The sequence below is a fragment of the Phasianus colchicus genome, chromosome 2, assembly GCF_987193195.1.
Source record: "Phasianus colchicus chromosome 2, bPhaCol1.hap1.1, whole genome shotgun sequence".
Taxonomy (NCBI): Eukaryota; Metazoa; Chordata; class Aves; order Galliformes; family Phasianidae; genus Phasianus; species Phasianus colchicus.
Genome location: NC_143437.1, coordinates 14347471 through 14362174, shown reverse-complemented (window position 1 = coordinate 14362174; position 14704 = coordinate 14347471). Strand labels below are relative to the sequence as shown.

The 14704-nt window shown below is 41.5% G+C and overlaps 1 protein-coding gene across 5 annotated transcripts in view; it reads left to right on the top strand.

Annotated features, from left to right (window-relative positions):
* The window catches only part of PLCB1 (phospholipase C beta 1), a 376089-nt gene that overhangs the window by 55025 nt on the left and 306360 nt on the right, over nt 1-14704 (top strand). The window lies entirely within an intron of this gene.

Genomic DNA, 14704 nt, shown 5'->3' with positions numbered 1-14704 from the left:
ATGGATGAGTCCCAGCTGGTTGCATCTTTAAATAGTTGTGAGTGCTTGACTGGAAATAGTGTGGTTCAAAAAGGAAAAGTTCCTTAGCCATCCAGCATGCTTGGCTGGCTGTGATGGCAGCGGGGCTGTGCGCCAGGGCTGCCAGGAATGAGTGCCTTGGGTCTCAGCCAGGCTGCAGCACTGAGTGCATTTCCCAGGCAGTGACCCAGTAGCAGCTCTAATGCTGCTCTGTGCACCTGAAACGCAGTCACTGTGTGGAAACCTTGCTCACCTTGGTAGTGAGACACAGCAGCCTTCAGAAAGTATGCAGATGGTGTATGTTGTGCCAGTAGCAAGCATGATTGTGGCCAGTTGTTGGGCACCATTTAACACAGGACACTTGTCAAGAGGCAAACAACATGCTGTTTCATTTTGAGCCTGCAGATGTTTTGTTATCAGAGGCAAAGTGCTACAGTCTGTTCCTCACTGCTGTGGAGCAAAGGTGGAAAGGATTCTGTGGGCTGCCTCAGAGTTGGTCCTTTGTGCAGGGATGCAAAGAGGAGTCTGAAATGCTTTGTTTTATTTTTGTTTCAGTGTGTCCAAACTGGGCAGAGAAGTGTTGGTTAACACAGTGGGAAGCTGTTAGTTCTGCTGGATGCAGGCGAGCAATTTTTCATGGGGGTTTAGTGCTTTCTGGACTGTAAGTTTTTGGCACCGAACTACTTGCAGCATATTGAAATCTCCAGCAGAAGCGTGAGATGATACACAGGATTTCAGGTATTTTTATTAGATAACGTTATCATTCTTTTCCCTCCCTTACCAAAGCCTTTGGATTTTGCAGTGGATTTTATGCTGTACTTATCTGCTGCATTCAGCTCACCAGAGCAATCCTGTGCTTTCATTTCTAAAATTGGACTTCACTGACATGCCACAGAGTTCCTCTGTGTGCTGCAGTCAGTTGAACAAATACACAAAGCCCGGCTCTTACTGAGAGCGTTTTCTTTGAAAGACATGACGAGATCTAGAAATTGTTTTCATCAAGCCACAAAATGCTGTTTATTCATTACAAAATGAACTGATAGTGGATGAAGCCTTGGCTGTGTGACAAAACATCCCTTAGAAGGAAGGTAGTGCCCATGGCATCGGCCAATTCATTGCGCAGGGCTGGACTACTGAGTGCCTTGGAGTTGTTTGGCTGTCTCTGTAGTCTGCGGTGTTCAGAGGATGAACTCGTCCTGCAGGATGCCAGTCCCTGACCTGATGATTGGAAATAAATGCTGTGAACTGCCTCTCGGATCCTCCCCCTCCTTGCTGCAGTGATCTCTCTTCTAACTGAATATCTGCCCGTAGTGGTGCTGCCTGCTTTTACCCAGTTGATCTAACAAATGTGCCTAAGCTGTTATTTTCATTTAAAACACTTAAAATTTAGACTTTCTAGCAGCTAAAAAACTTCCTCAAATATAAATTATTTGTTGTGGTAACTGCTGGTTGGAAATACTGTCAGTGACAATTAGAGGAATGAGCATACGAGCAGTACATAATGTAGGCAGCCTTTATTGCCAGAGTGTTGCTCTAGGAAGATTAAAGGAAGGCATTTATTCTTTGCGTATCAGTATTTGAATTGACTTTTTCTGTGTGAACAAACTTCCTGTAAGACTTCTCCTGGAATGGGAATCTTAAAGTGAGAATTGTAATATTTAACAATCTTTAAAACTATTTGCTTACACTTAAACTCTAAGAGTTAAAATAATTCCTCCATGAGCTCAGCATGTCCGTTAGTTCTGATGTATTGCAAGTTTGATTAATGCTAATTTGTGGATGTAAAAGGATTTCTTTCAGTGACGTAATTATAACAACTGAGAAGAATAAATGTCCTCATTTAATATTTCTGTAGGTGTCCTAGTAATAGACATCCTATGTCCTAATTATATAAGAAATCACAGTGCTTGTACTGACCTGAGATCATATATACTTGTAGGATAAGAAGCAGAGAGAGGTAATCAGATCTCATTCTTGAGAAACAGCTCCAATTGTACCTACTTACGTTAATACCTCATGAAATGACCCTTTAATTTACAGCTGGTTGGTAGTAATATGGAATCTCATATTTTTGGGTAAGGTTCTACTGCCTTTCTGCTCAGGGTCTCTTAGGATGCTTACTGATGTCACTTCCTTTTTTTTGCTTCCCTAAAGGTATTGAGGGTAATCAAAGGAAATATTTATCTTAATGAGTTTGTATGTTAGTAGCTCTTAACTGCCCAGGTACTGAACTTACGAAATTGCTTTATGTTTATTTTTCTTAAGTTTACTACCTGTAGTTTTGAAATCCAGAAAATAAATCTGTCAGGTATTTGTTCAATAAACCAGGAACTAATTGGCTGGTTTCTGATGTAGTTTTAAGTAATAAATCTGAAATATACTGGGCCTGTTTATTTATGGGAGATGTTTACTTGTGAGAGGAGAATGTTGCCGACTTCAGTGTATATTAGCAAACTGGAGGGAGTGAGCATCTTTAGGTTTAGAGAGCTAGCTGTAACTGCCTGGGAATTGCCCCTGTACAGAAACCTTTTTATCTACTTCTGTTATTTGATATCAAAATAAATCAGGGACGAAAAGGACTAATTTGAAGGATGGAAAACAATTGCATTTTATAAAGGCTTTATGGCACAAATTTGGATGCAAAAGACGAGGATGAAACAGTTAAATGAGGCAGAATCTTGTGTGCTATTTATTTACTTATCTTTGGTTGGGAGTTGATATCACTTTGACTAAAGTAAATCCTTTTGAGTATTTGGTTCTTTAAACCCTTTGTCTGCCTTAAACAGCGCTCTCTGCTTTGCAAATTAAAATCTTTCCAATAGTGTGGTGGAGCAGCTAGGTAGTTGTTGCTTTTAATGAAGATAAATGATAATCAGAGCAGGATTTTTGCTTGAATAAGGGTTGGTGCTCTGATTCAATTTGGCTCTCGTGATTTTAGCGACTGTTATGTCCTGATTCAAGAAAGCTTCCAAATCTCGGCTTGTAGTGTCAGTGTAGAAGTTAGGTTATGCTCTGCCTGTTTCTGGGGAGGGAGGGAGGGCTTCCTACATGCTTCCCTGAGTAGAGCTGGGAAAGAGTGGAAACCAATTCGATTAAGCAGGTCTGGATAGCAAGATGACTGCTGACTGCTGGTTGTAACTGAAGATCTGAATCTATCTAGCTGCTTTTGTGCTTAGCTGGATTAGCGCTTAGAAGGGACCAGTTAATTTCACATGGTGTTCTGTAATGGGAACACTAGTGTTCTGGTTGCTTTGTGAAACATCTTTCAGCGTGGTAAGAGGTGATGAAACATTGCTGCGTTGGTCTGCTGCAGGCTGAGTCCTTATTGGTGCCAAGAAGTTCCCGAATGTGCTGTGAATGTACTCTGCTTCTGAAAATGCATTTTAGTGCATCTCGATAGCAAAATTAACACCAGGTTGGAGGGGAATCTGAATGACAGTAAAATGAAACTGGATGACAAGGATGCAAAAGGGAAAAGTGTGGGTTGTATTGTTCAGTCCCAAAATGCCTGTGAGCTCTGACAGGGCAGGCTTTTGTTCACAATATTTCAGGTGTACCTCGATACACCTGAAAGCAAAACTTTGGGCTGGGACCAGAGTGTTCACATCTTAACTAATTTGTGACCAAACTGAACTTTTCAGTTTTAATGAATATTACATCTGAAGGCACTGTTATTCCATAATGGAAGGAAGTCTCACACTGTTGCTCTTAATGTGGGTCCCATTTCTCCCTCCTGCACTGCTCTAGCATGTAGTCCCTAGCAGACAGCAATTCATACTGTATATGAGCTGAGCAATATTCTTGTTCAAATGGCATTTAGAAAGTTTCTGAGTGATCTTAATATTGTCATTGTACTAGACTCAATGCAGAGAATACTTCTGTCAGGATCTTAAAATGCTTCAAAATAATTTCTTTGTTACACAAATGTGTTGTTTCATGCTGGCTTTAATAACCAAAAAATTGCTGATATGAAACGTCGTCTACTGTATGCTTCACTTATTTTTGAGATTATTCCTATGGCACATTACAGATTTGATTGGATGTGCAACTCTAATGAGAGCTGGAGCTGGAGCAGCAACTGTGGAGTTGGTGAGGCTGTGCTTCAGGTGCAGAGAAACTGGAAAAGAAAGAAAGAATGTTTAAATTATTTTGCTCCAAATGACTTGTTGTAAACAGCTTTGTCTTGACGTACTGTGAAATGGTGGTGTGTGTGTATGTGTCCATGTATATTTATTTGTGTGCATGCATTCGGACACAGATATATGCACACATTGCATAGTAGTGGAAGTACTGCTGTGTTAGTGTATACCCTGTCACAAGGCTAGCAGCAACTGCATGTCTTAGTTGCAATTTCTGACTAATCTTTGTGAAATGCAGTGTTTCTGAATGGGATTGTCTGTTAGTTAGATGTTTACTGTAAAGTTTCTTTTCGCTTAAGTAGAGCTGGTTAGAGCATCTTGTTTCCAAATGTTGGGGATGGTAGTTTTGGTTTTGTCTTTTAACAGATAGCTTAGATCATCATAAAGACAGCTTTTATAAAGCACTTATGGTTCCAGATGAAATATCGCGAGGTTACACTGGAAATAATGGAACTGTTCCTTTTTTCAGCCACCAAACTGAAAATGTTTCCTTTTGCAGCAAGAAAATATTTTCTTAGAGAAGTCTGACAACGTGTTGTTTTTCATCAGAACTTCTTGCAAGAAAAATTCTTCCTGGCTTATGGGCTCATCCTGTAGCTCAGGATTAAGAGCTTCTGGGCTTGCAACTTCTGCTCTGTTACATGCAACTTGATCAGAAATGTCCGTGCTTTGTGGTCAGCTGAACAGATGGGTGTTTCCTTCGGTGTGAGGCTGTGCTTTGGCAGTGCAGCAGCTGGAGAAGGCTGGGCCTTTGGGTACGCAGAGCCCTTGTCAGGCCTGCCCTGGCTGTACTCGCTGGTTTGGCTGAGATATGAAGGAGCTTGTTCTCCTGCATCCTTGTATCACTCGAGTACTGTCATCACTCATACAGCAGTCAGGATGTGCATTATTTTGCCATAATAAGCAGGCAAGGGCAGTGCTTTATTACCTACTGTCAGTCGAACTTGTCTATCTTAATGCAGCACTGCGCCTCTGCGAGGTTTTTACAGGGTACCAACTGTGTGCTACCTACCAGTGGCAAAAAGGTACCTTCCTTGGCAGGGAAGACAAAGCGTGTAGGTGTAAAGCTGCCAGCACTCAGGCACTAAATGACTTGGGAAGTGACATGCTGATTATGTGGGTGGTGGAGATACGTCTGCAGTGTGATTTGGCTATGTAAAGAATGAGTGCATTTAAAAGCTACAGGAAAAGTTGTGGGTTGGTTTGGCGTTCTTCTTTCTTTAATTCTTTTAATCTTTAGCTCTTTCTGATCTGAAATGTATTTCCCCACTCCCCTTTAAGAAGAACAAGGAAAGAGACAGTAATTCACCAGAAAATAACTGTTTTCGTCCGGAAAAATCTGTTTAGGCCTTGTGCTGACTTTCTATTTACTTATTTAAAAAGAACAAATATGGGAAATTACTTTGGAAAGTGCAAGATGTTGTTGTTTTTCAGATGAGTTATTGTGGGTGGTGTTAAAAATAAACATTTAAAACTTAAGAAGAACTTGCTAGCATTGCACCAAAAGTTTCATGCTCTAGTTTTTATTTCATTTTGTTGAGGATTTGCTCTTACCTTATGTGTTGTCTTGGGCAGCTGAAAATGGATGGGATTTCATTGGGCCCCTGACTACAAGACAGATTTTGAAGCCCTGGAGCATGTCCAAAGAAGAGTAATGAGGCTGTGAAGGGTCTGGGGCACAAGACTTACGCAAAGTGGCAGGGGAAACTGAGATGGTTCAATCTGGAGAAGAGGAGGCACAGGGGAGACCTTATCGCTCTCTACAGTGATCTGAAAGGAGGGTGTAGTGAGGTGGGAATCAGCTTCTGCTCCCAAGCAATAAGATGAGGGGTAATGGCCTCAAGTTGTGCCAAGGGAGGTTCAGGCTGGATATTTAGGAAGAATTTCATCTCAGGAAGAGCAGTGAGGTATTGGAACAGGCTGCTCAGGAGGTGGTGAAGTCACCATCCTTGGAGATGTTAAAGAAATGTGGAGATGTGATATTGAGGGACATGGTTAGTAGGCATGGTGGGGATGGGTTGATGGCTGGGCATCATCATCTTAGTGGTCTTTTCCAACCTTAATGACTCTATGGTTCTATGACTGGGAGATAAAAGTGTGGTGGTGCTTTTCTGAAGAAGTTTGGATTGTGCAAAATCTTGTTGCTGACAAGATAGTTGGCTACTATTGGTGTTAGGCTTGTTTCATGTTGATGTGATCTGGGTATATGCTATGAAAAGCAGTTGGAACTCACCATATTCATTCTCTTATGCTCTGCCTATAAATGTTAACAAAATGCTGGAGCATTTTAATTGTGTAAGACAGGCATGTCCAACCCACGGCTCACATGTGGCCAAGTACAGCTCACAGTTTGGCCCACCTCTGCTGCTGGGCCATTATGGTGGCAGCTCTGTGGCGGTGGCTCTGCCCTGCTGACTGTGCACCCACTGCTTAGCAAGAGCCAAACGCTGGTGTCCTATCAAGCTGTCTGGGCTCAAACCAAGGCACGGGGAGAGTGCAGTGCAGTTATGGCAAATAATTAAGTGCATTTTAATACATTGGCTCAACACAGTCCTGTGAACAGCAAAAAAAAAAAAAAAGTATATGCAGCTGTGCTTTCCATTTTCATAAAGGTATTTGAGAACAGTTTTCAAGATTACCACAAAAAATTGGCAGTTTCTTTGGTTTATGTTTGTGTCTCCATTTACAGTCAGCATAAATAGATTACCTGTAGGTTTTCAAATGGAATGTATGGACTTGCAATCAGATATTCAACTCAAAGATTTGATCGTGTCCTTCTTCTAAACTGTTACAAGCTCTGTCTTATCAGAGAAAAGTATCCCTCACTTCACAATCACACCTTGTTCATGTCATTGCTTTTTGGCAGTATATACATTTGTGAACAATTACTGTAAAAAATCTCTAATGAACACCTTGAGAGCTCCATAAGAATTGCAACCACTGCCATTGAACCACCCTGATGCAGTAGTTTCTCAAAAACAAGATCAAACATCCTGCTAGTTTTGTTTTTCTTTTTTAAAATGTTTTAAGAAAAATATTATAAATTATTAAAGTAAGTTTTGTTACTTAGATACCTAAACAAAATTATATATTTTACACGGGCTGCTCCAAAAGTAATACCTCCTATTTTATTATGTTGGCCCTCGTCAGAGGCAGATGTTGGTGATGTGGCAGTAGTGATTGAACCTTCTCACCAATATTCCATTCCATTTTGTTGCCATGTGCCAGATGGCAGCAGAGGGGCAGTCTGACACATTGGAGACTGACACGGAAGTGCGAGTAAAGCAAAGGAGTGTCATTGAATTCTTCCACGTGGGAAAATAGCGGCACCATGGACCCTGATGGATATAATGTAATATAGTGATAATTTGCTAGTTTCTCCTGTTCTCCATTCCTCCGTGCATTTTACACCAATCTACATTCAAAATTAGAGAAAGAGACTGGGCAGTTGCGATTTTGCTCGCAGCCTGTGCTCATCGGTCAGTCCATTTTAAGGTGACTGTTTAAAACTACAGGGGTTCAGAGGTGGCAGTAGTTCTATATATTCCCTTTTTTTCTTCAGTGTATAGTAGAACTTGTTGGTGTTTACTGACTTTCTAGTTTACTTTTTCCTCTTATGAATGCACTTAGCATTTTTTCTTAAAAAAAATAAAAATTGCATGGGAGTATATGCAGTAAAATTGTCTTAAGTGATTGGAGCTGTTATTAACTTACTCCATCGCATGGATCAGAACATGTCTTCAAGATCTTGAGTTCAAGTTTTGTCTGGGCATGAGACCAAGGACTTCAAATTTACATCCAAATCTTATATCTGATCCTAAGTTAAATGCATCCAGATGGTAGGTGATATTCTAATGTTAACAATCTGCTTCTCCTCCCTCTGCTGCCTTCTAAGAAGTTGCTGACAAGTCTTTCTGACAGTCTTTTTTAAGTAAATGAGATCGAGTGTATTGAAGGTCTTTTATAGCAACAACCCCTGAGAAAGGTTAGACTTTGCAGTATTCTTGCAGAATACATCTTCCTATGTGGCTGTGATTTTGGTTCATCCTGGTTATACACTCTTTCATCTGAATTATGCAGATTAATTGATGTTATTCTAGCTCATTGCAAGGATGCGGAAATTAAACATTATTTCTTTGTGATCTGAATATAAAAGAAATGGAGCCTGTCTTTTGACAGAGATAATTTTGTTTGTTTTCATCTAATGATTGCCCCAATCTTAATGCATTTCAGCTCTTTAACTCCTTATGTCTCTAGAGCTGATATGGCAGTGTGCTAGTCTTTGTGCTTACACAAAGTCTGTTTCTTATGTACATATTAAGAGATGTGTTTAAATTACTTCACATTGTTGACACCCAGCAACTCCCAAACAGATGCTATCCTTGGTAACAGGCTTCTTTGCTTGGGTCTGTTCTGTGGGTGTGTCAGGTCAGCCTCCCACCTCAGGCCTCTTTGTGCCATGCAGTCACGCAGCATCAGCTGTCCTTAACCTCCACCTAAGTCCTCTGTGCCTGCTGTAGCCTTCCTGTTGTGCTGGCCTAAGCAGCACTTGGCTGACAGGAGAGCTACACAGGTGTCAGGTGGAGCTCAGTCTGGATCACTCTGATTGCTCTCTCACCAACTTGCTGATAAAATGGATTCAAATGCATCACGTAGGATTCTGTACGTCCTCTGCCTTCACACTGACTGTGCCTGACGCTGGGTGCTGCGTGTTTTAAAACTGCCCAGTTTGCGTGTGCATAAAGTGAGGTTGCACAAAAGCTCCTTCTGTGAAAATACTGTGTGGTGATGGGGAAGCAGTTCCCTTTCCTCAGCTGGTCAGCTGGATAGCCTTGGTATGACTCTTGTTTCTTTTTGGCAGAAATGAATGATAAAATTGATTTGCTATTAGTCAAGAGATCCTCCATGAAAAGCATAATGTGTGTTTCCTAATGTGTAGCATTTGTTTTATTGCATTGGAATAGAATTCTTGAGGAGTATTACCTGATTCATAGAAATGTGTCCAGTGTTTCAAAATTGTTCATTTTAAAATGGCTTTTCCTTGAACTATACAAGTAGCGATTCCCAAAAGTCTGCAGATGCTGTTCACTGCTGTTGGACTAGATCCATACACGTCTCCAACTCAGGCAAGGGTTCCATCCACCTGGAGAAGCTAAATGCTGGTAGGCCAGGTGCCGAGCTTAGAACCCTTCTGGATTTACTGTGAGTCAGCAGGGTTCATTGGGTGCCTCCAGGTGCACAGCAGCTCTTAAGCAGTCACTGTACCAGGTAATTCCCCACTCAGGGAGCATAATGTACTCTTTTAATCTCAGTGTAGAGATTTTCCCAAACTCAGAACTTATTCTTTACTTGATTGTGTGTTCTCTGTATATAAATAGACGTGGCCCTGTAGGGACACATTCTCAGTATGCGTGGGACTGTGTCTCCTACCAGCAGTAATTAGAGATGTGTCGTGCCAGCTCAAGGTTTCAACATTGCCATTTGTCACCTTGGCAGTCCAAGGACTGTCCGTACTAAGACCAACTCGTGGTGAGCTGTGAGGGTTTACAGAAGACCATGGTGTCAGGTCCACAAAGAGTTAAAATTCTGTGTTTTTTGGAGATGGGCTACATGCAACTCCTTCTGTCAAACAGGAGCGATAATGCACTGACACCGATGTGTCATCTCTCTGACAGTGGGATTTGTAGCAAAGGAATATGGGCTTATTCATTCCTGTCCTCTCGGGCCAACCCAGCTCAGCCTGTCAATTAGTAGTGACTTTTCAGTTTAGAACTAATTCATTCTGATTTAATTCGAACCTAGGCCTACAGTTAACTCATAAAGCTCAAAACCCTGCTAGAACTCTGGAAAGTTACATCTTTGTGATGGAAATTAGAGATGTATTTATGATACATGAAAACTTTTACAATAATTCAGGAGGAAACTCACCACTTGCAGTCTGCAGAGTGAGCTGCGATAGCTTTTCAATTGCTGAAAAGGTAGCTGCACTTTAGCTGCACCCTGTCAGCTTTTCAAACTAATCCACATTACTGCTATAATCTGATTAGTTCTCTTTTAACTTTAGGCAATTCATTTAGCAGTTTTTGCATCACTCAGTTTGTCTCTCTGAACAGAGATAAAGCAAAGTTCAGTGAGGTTGTAACAGTACAGGAAGTGAAGTAAGCTGCATGACGGTCTGTGGATAGATAGCTGTGATTTATTTGCCTGTATGGTGGCAGGAGAGGAGGGGTTGGAGATGGCCAGAAAAGCACTTAAAAGGGGGATCTAAAATAGCATTATCTGCTTTTTTTTTTTTTCTGCGTACATTTTTTCTCTGTCTCCTGCTGTGAAAGATTTACTGATTTGCCTGTGTGCAAATGTCAGAGTAGAATTCCTGTAAACCTTTATTAGCTGGAAGGAAGTCTGTTTTGTTGCCAAAAGGTTGGACTGGAAATTAGGAGACAGGGACTTGTTTTCCAGACTAGATGCAGACTTCCTGGGTAATCGAGAAAGGTTCACTTAACCTTTCTTTGCTTCAGTCTTGATTTCTAATGTGGGATTAATTTAATTTCCCTTCTCTCTTCCTTAATGTCTTGTCTCAGCTGATACCTTTTCAAGACAGAACTGTAACTGATGTAACCTGGGTCTTGTGGAGACCCTGTGGACATAACTTCTATCAGAAATGAGAGTTGTATCCAAAAAGCAGAGAAGCCAATGTCTTTCTTGGAGAGCAGGCTCCATTAAAAAGTTTATAGTTATTTGACTGCCAGTGAAAAAACAACTTTTCAGCTTTCTGTGAGGTGTGGGAGTACCATATGCCAAACTAAAGCTCATCATTTGAAAATGTCAGAAAGTTTCTTCTGGGTTGTTTCTAGCTTGTGGCTTTATTTGTGTTCTTGTGTTTTCCACGGAATCAACTGGCGGCTAGTTGGCATGGATGACTGTCTGCAGGCAGATTTCTCGGAGTTGTTTGCTTAATGCTCTCGTACAGTTGGTTAGAAAAGGTGGCAATTTGAGCAAGATGAGTTTTCTGGCGGTACCTTTACTGTTTTTGCTACTTGTAATGTAGTTAAAAATGCAATATTTACTTCTGTATTCTGTTGTAAGAGGGAGTCATTGTTCTTAACCTGTTGCTGAGAAGTAGCAAGTCACTGCAGAAGCAGCAGCCAAACATCCTGCCAAGCCTCCTGGGCTGTGAGCAGAGCAAGGCAGGAGCGTGTGGGCTGGAGTGAGGTGGCAGTGTCTGGCATGCATCTCGCTATGCAGCTTTCATTGGGCACCTCGTCCTTTCTCGTTTTAATGCAACAGCAGTGTTGTTGTAGTCCGACATCCAGAGCAGCCAGCAAACTGTGCAGTGCTTAGTTGCATAGCCTCCGGGTGGTGCTACCTGAACTGCTGCCTTACTGACCAAACTTTAAGGAACAAGTTTCTTTACCACTGGATAAATAAAGACAAGGGAACTTCATGTATCACAGTGTGACCAGTAAAGAGTGATTTGGAGCAGGTATTTTTGATCTGCCAAAACCTTTGAAAAAAGGCTGAGGTTGTCATATCACTAATGCAAGGCTGATGTCAGTTTTTAATAGGTCAAAAAGCAGAAGGCTTTGACTGGTACTAGTGCAAGGACCAATGCAGGCAGCTTGCAAGGCAGTTTACCTGGGAATGCTCAAAGCAGACAAATTGTGTATTTTGCTGTCTTGTGGGGAGAGGCAGTGTGGTGCCAAGTGTAAGCTTGGGGCCCATGCAGCATGCAAAATTCAGAGTAGTGTGAAATTTTCTCAGTGAGATGCATGCCTGGGATCTACATAATGCTATAAATGACTAGGTCAGACTTTATTAAATTAACTCACTGCTGGTTAAGAGGGAAGTTCAAGCCTGCCTGTATGTGGTAATACTACGCTTTCAGAGATTCATCACATTGCACTTCTGTCTGTGCGGAGCTTTTCTGCCTTCGGAGTAAGATGCATGGAGCTCACATTTGAAAAACCTTTGCCAGAGACTGCTGTCTTTCTGTGTTAGGTTAAAAGGAACAATCCTGACTTATTTAAACCAATGCAAAAGGAAGAAATTATCCCTCTTGTGGACTGGGACCTCCAGAGGAGGCTGGTGAGTAACCACTTTATACAAACCACCAGCAAATAACAACAGGGTTTGCTGACAGCTATCCAGGCTGGATTAGCAGTGATTGCTTGCAAGTAAAGACCTCTGACGCACTGTTCATCTTATGAGCCTTCTGATTTCTGCAGAATGTTCCTTGTAGTTGGGCTTAAATTAACTATTTAGTACTACCTCAAAACCTTTTCTCAAAGCTTTCCTAAGTCTGCAAACACCAACAGCCCTGAGACTCCAGAATATTTATCATTTTACTCAGGAAGTAGGAGAAGGAGAATTAAAAGCTGAGTTCTTTCATTGATACTATTCAAAGCATCGTCTTTGCAACGTGCGTTTTCTGTGATTTTTCTGAAACTTGGGGTATTCTTCCCAGCATTACTTTCCTTTTCAGTTTTGGCTCTGGAATGAAATACAAATCATTTTGGCTCAGAAGAGTGGTAAGGGTGGAAGGAAAAATGATTAGCCAGAGTCAACCGGTGTTTCTGGCTGTCTGACTTATGAACCATTCCATCCTATATCCTCTGAATTATTCTTACGTTCTTTTCATCTGGGATAGCACTTCATGATCACTATTATTGGATGCTTTTAATAGTGCTGTAAGTGAGTCTACCTCAGGAAGGGGGATTATATGCAACTAATAAGCATCATAATGCAAGTGAAAGCCAAAGATAGAACTGGTTGATTCAAGGACAAAGAACCACTGCTGTAGATACTTGAGTTTCTCACAGTATGCAAACAGCCCTCATTAACCAGGATAGTCATCATCCAATGTGATCTACCTGACCCTGACTTTACACACTTACCTCCTTTTTTGGACTCCAAGAAACTGTTTCAAAAATACTTTACACTGTGATCAGCAAGATTGAGAAAGAGATGTCTGCCCCTAGCATTTCTTGTCCTCTTGTGTCCTTTTTCACCTGTCACAAGCAATCAGACTGTTACAGCAATGAAGTCGGGAGCAAAGATGCTTCAAGGCCCACTGTGCTGATTGTCCAGGAATAGACTTCATAATGTGCATCTGCCAGCTCACTGTTCCTGTCAGCTGCTGACTGAACTTGAGTCTTTGTCCAGACTTCTTGCACTGTGTGAGAAGTATCTTAATGGATTAGGAAGTGAAATATAACATCTTTATATTTTTTCCCTTTTCCTTTAAATACCCCCTTCTAATTCTGCCTTCAAAAGGTATTTGAATTTCTGACAAAGCATTTCTTATTAATTTTATAGAGTGTACAGGGTCTTGGGAGATGGTACTTCATTACATATTTGCAAGATGAGACTTTTTTCACTGGGCAAACTGAATGGCCTTGTGGTTTACTTCAGATTAGGGGCAGTCACTGGATTTTAATACACTTAATTTTTCTTGTCTGTTCAGTCTTTCTTCTAGTTACAGCCACATTCTTCTATTCAGAAAAACATCATGTTGCTCTTCAGCTTGCAAAGATTGCATAGCGTATGTATTGATGATTAAACAGGAAATAGCTGAGAGGGAATATGGCTTGGAGAGAGTTCATGGTGCCAAGTGAGCCTTTTATATTTCCAGAGTTTGGCTTTTGAAAATATTTAGGCCTTGCATGTGTTTAACTGATTCATCAGTCTGACAATACATTTGCCTGAGTATGAGTTCATTTGATATATAAGGATCAATGCAGTGTTTGTATCCACAGGCTTTGCCTGTTTGTAGCAGAATGGAGTCAGTTTTGGAGCAGGTGATGATGGAGGCTGACTGGTAAAGTGACACCTGAGCAGCTCCATCTGAAATTGGTGGCAGAGATATGGAGCTACCTATTGCTACCAAAAAGGATCAGGCAGGCCCATCATCTTTCAAAACAGTGAGTAGTGCTGTCATAGAGAACAGAGCAGGCAGCCAGCAGCAGGCTCTCTTGTGCTTCATTTTTTCCCCCCAAAACCTGGGAAAAGCAAACATGGTAGCAACATAGGGGCCCTTCAGCTTGCTTTGTTTGGCATTTATTGAGCATCTCATTTTATTTTAATCTAGGTGGTTTTGTTCTTTTGGGGGGATGCTAAATTTTAGGAAAGCTAACTTTCAGCCCCTTTGTAGTTAGTCAACAGAACACTCTAGGAAACTGTTCTCATGGGCAAGGGTGCAAAGCAGAGCTGGCAGATCTTTAAGGACGCTTTCCTCAGAGCACAAGAACTCTTCATCCCCAGGTGTAGCAAGTCAGGAAAGGAAGACCATGACCTGCTGGTCAAACAGAAGAGCAAGAAGAAAATGCAGAGTCAGAGAACACAGGGACAGGGACCATGAGAAGAGTATAAGGTAGCTGCTAAATCCAGATGTAATGTCTTCTACTTGGGTCAAGGCAACATCCACTACAAATACAAGCCTGGAGACGGAAGGATTCAACACAGCCCTGCTGAAAGGGAGTTGGAGATACTTGTATATGGCAAGCTGACATGTGCCAACAATGTGCCCTTGCAGCCCAGAAGACCAACTG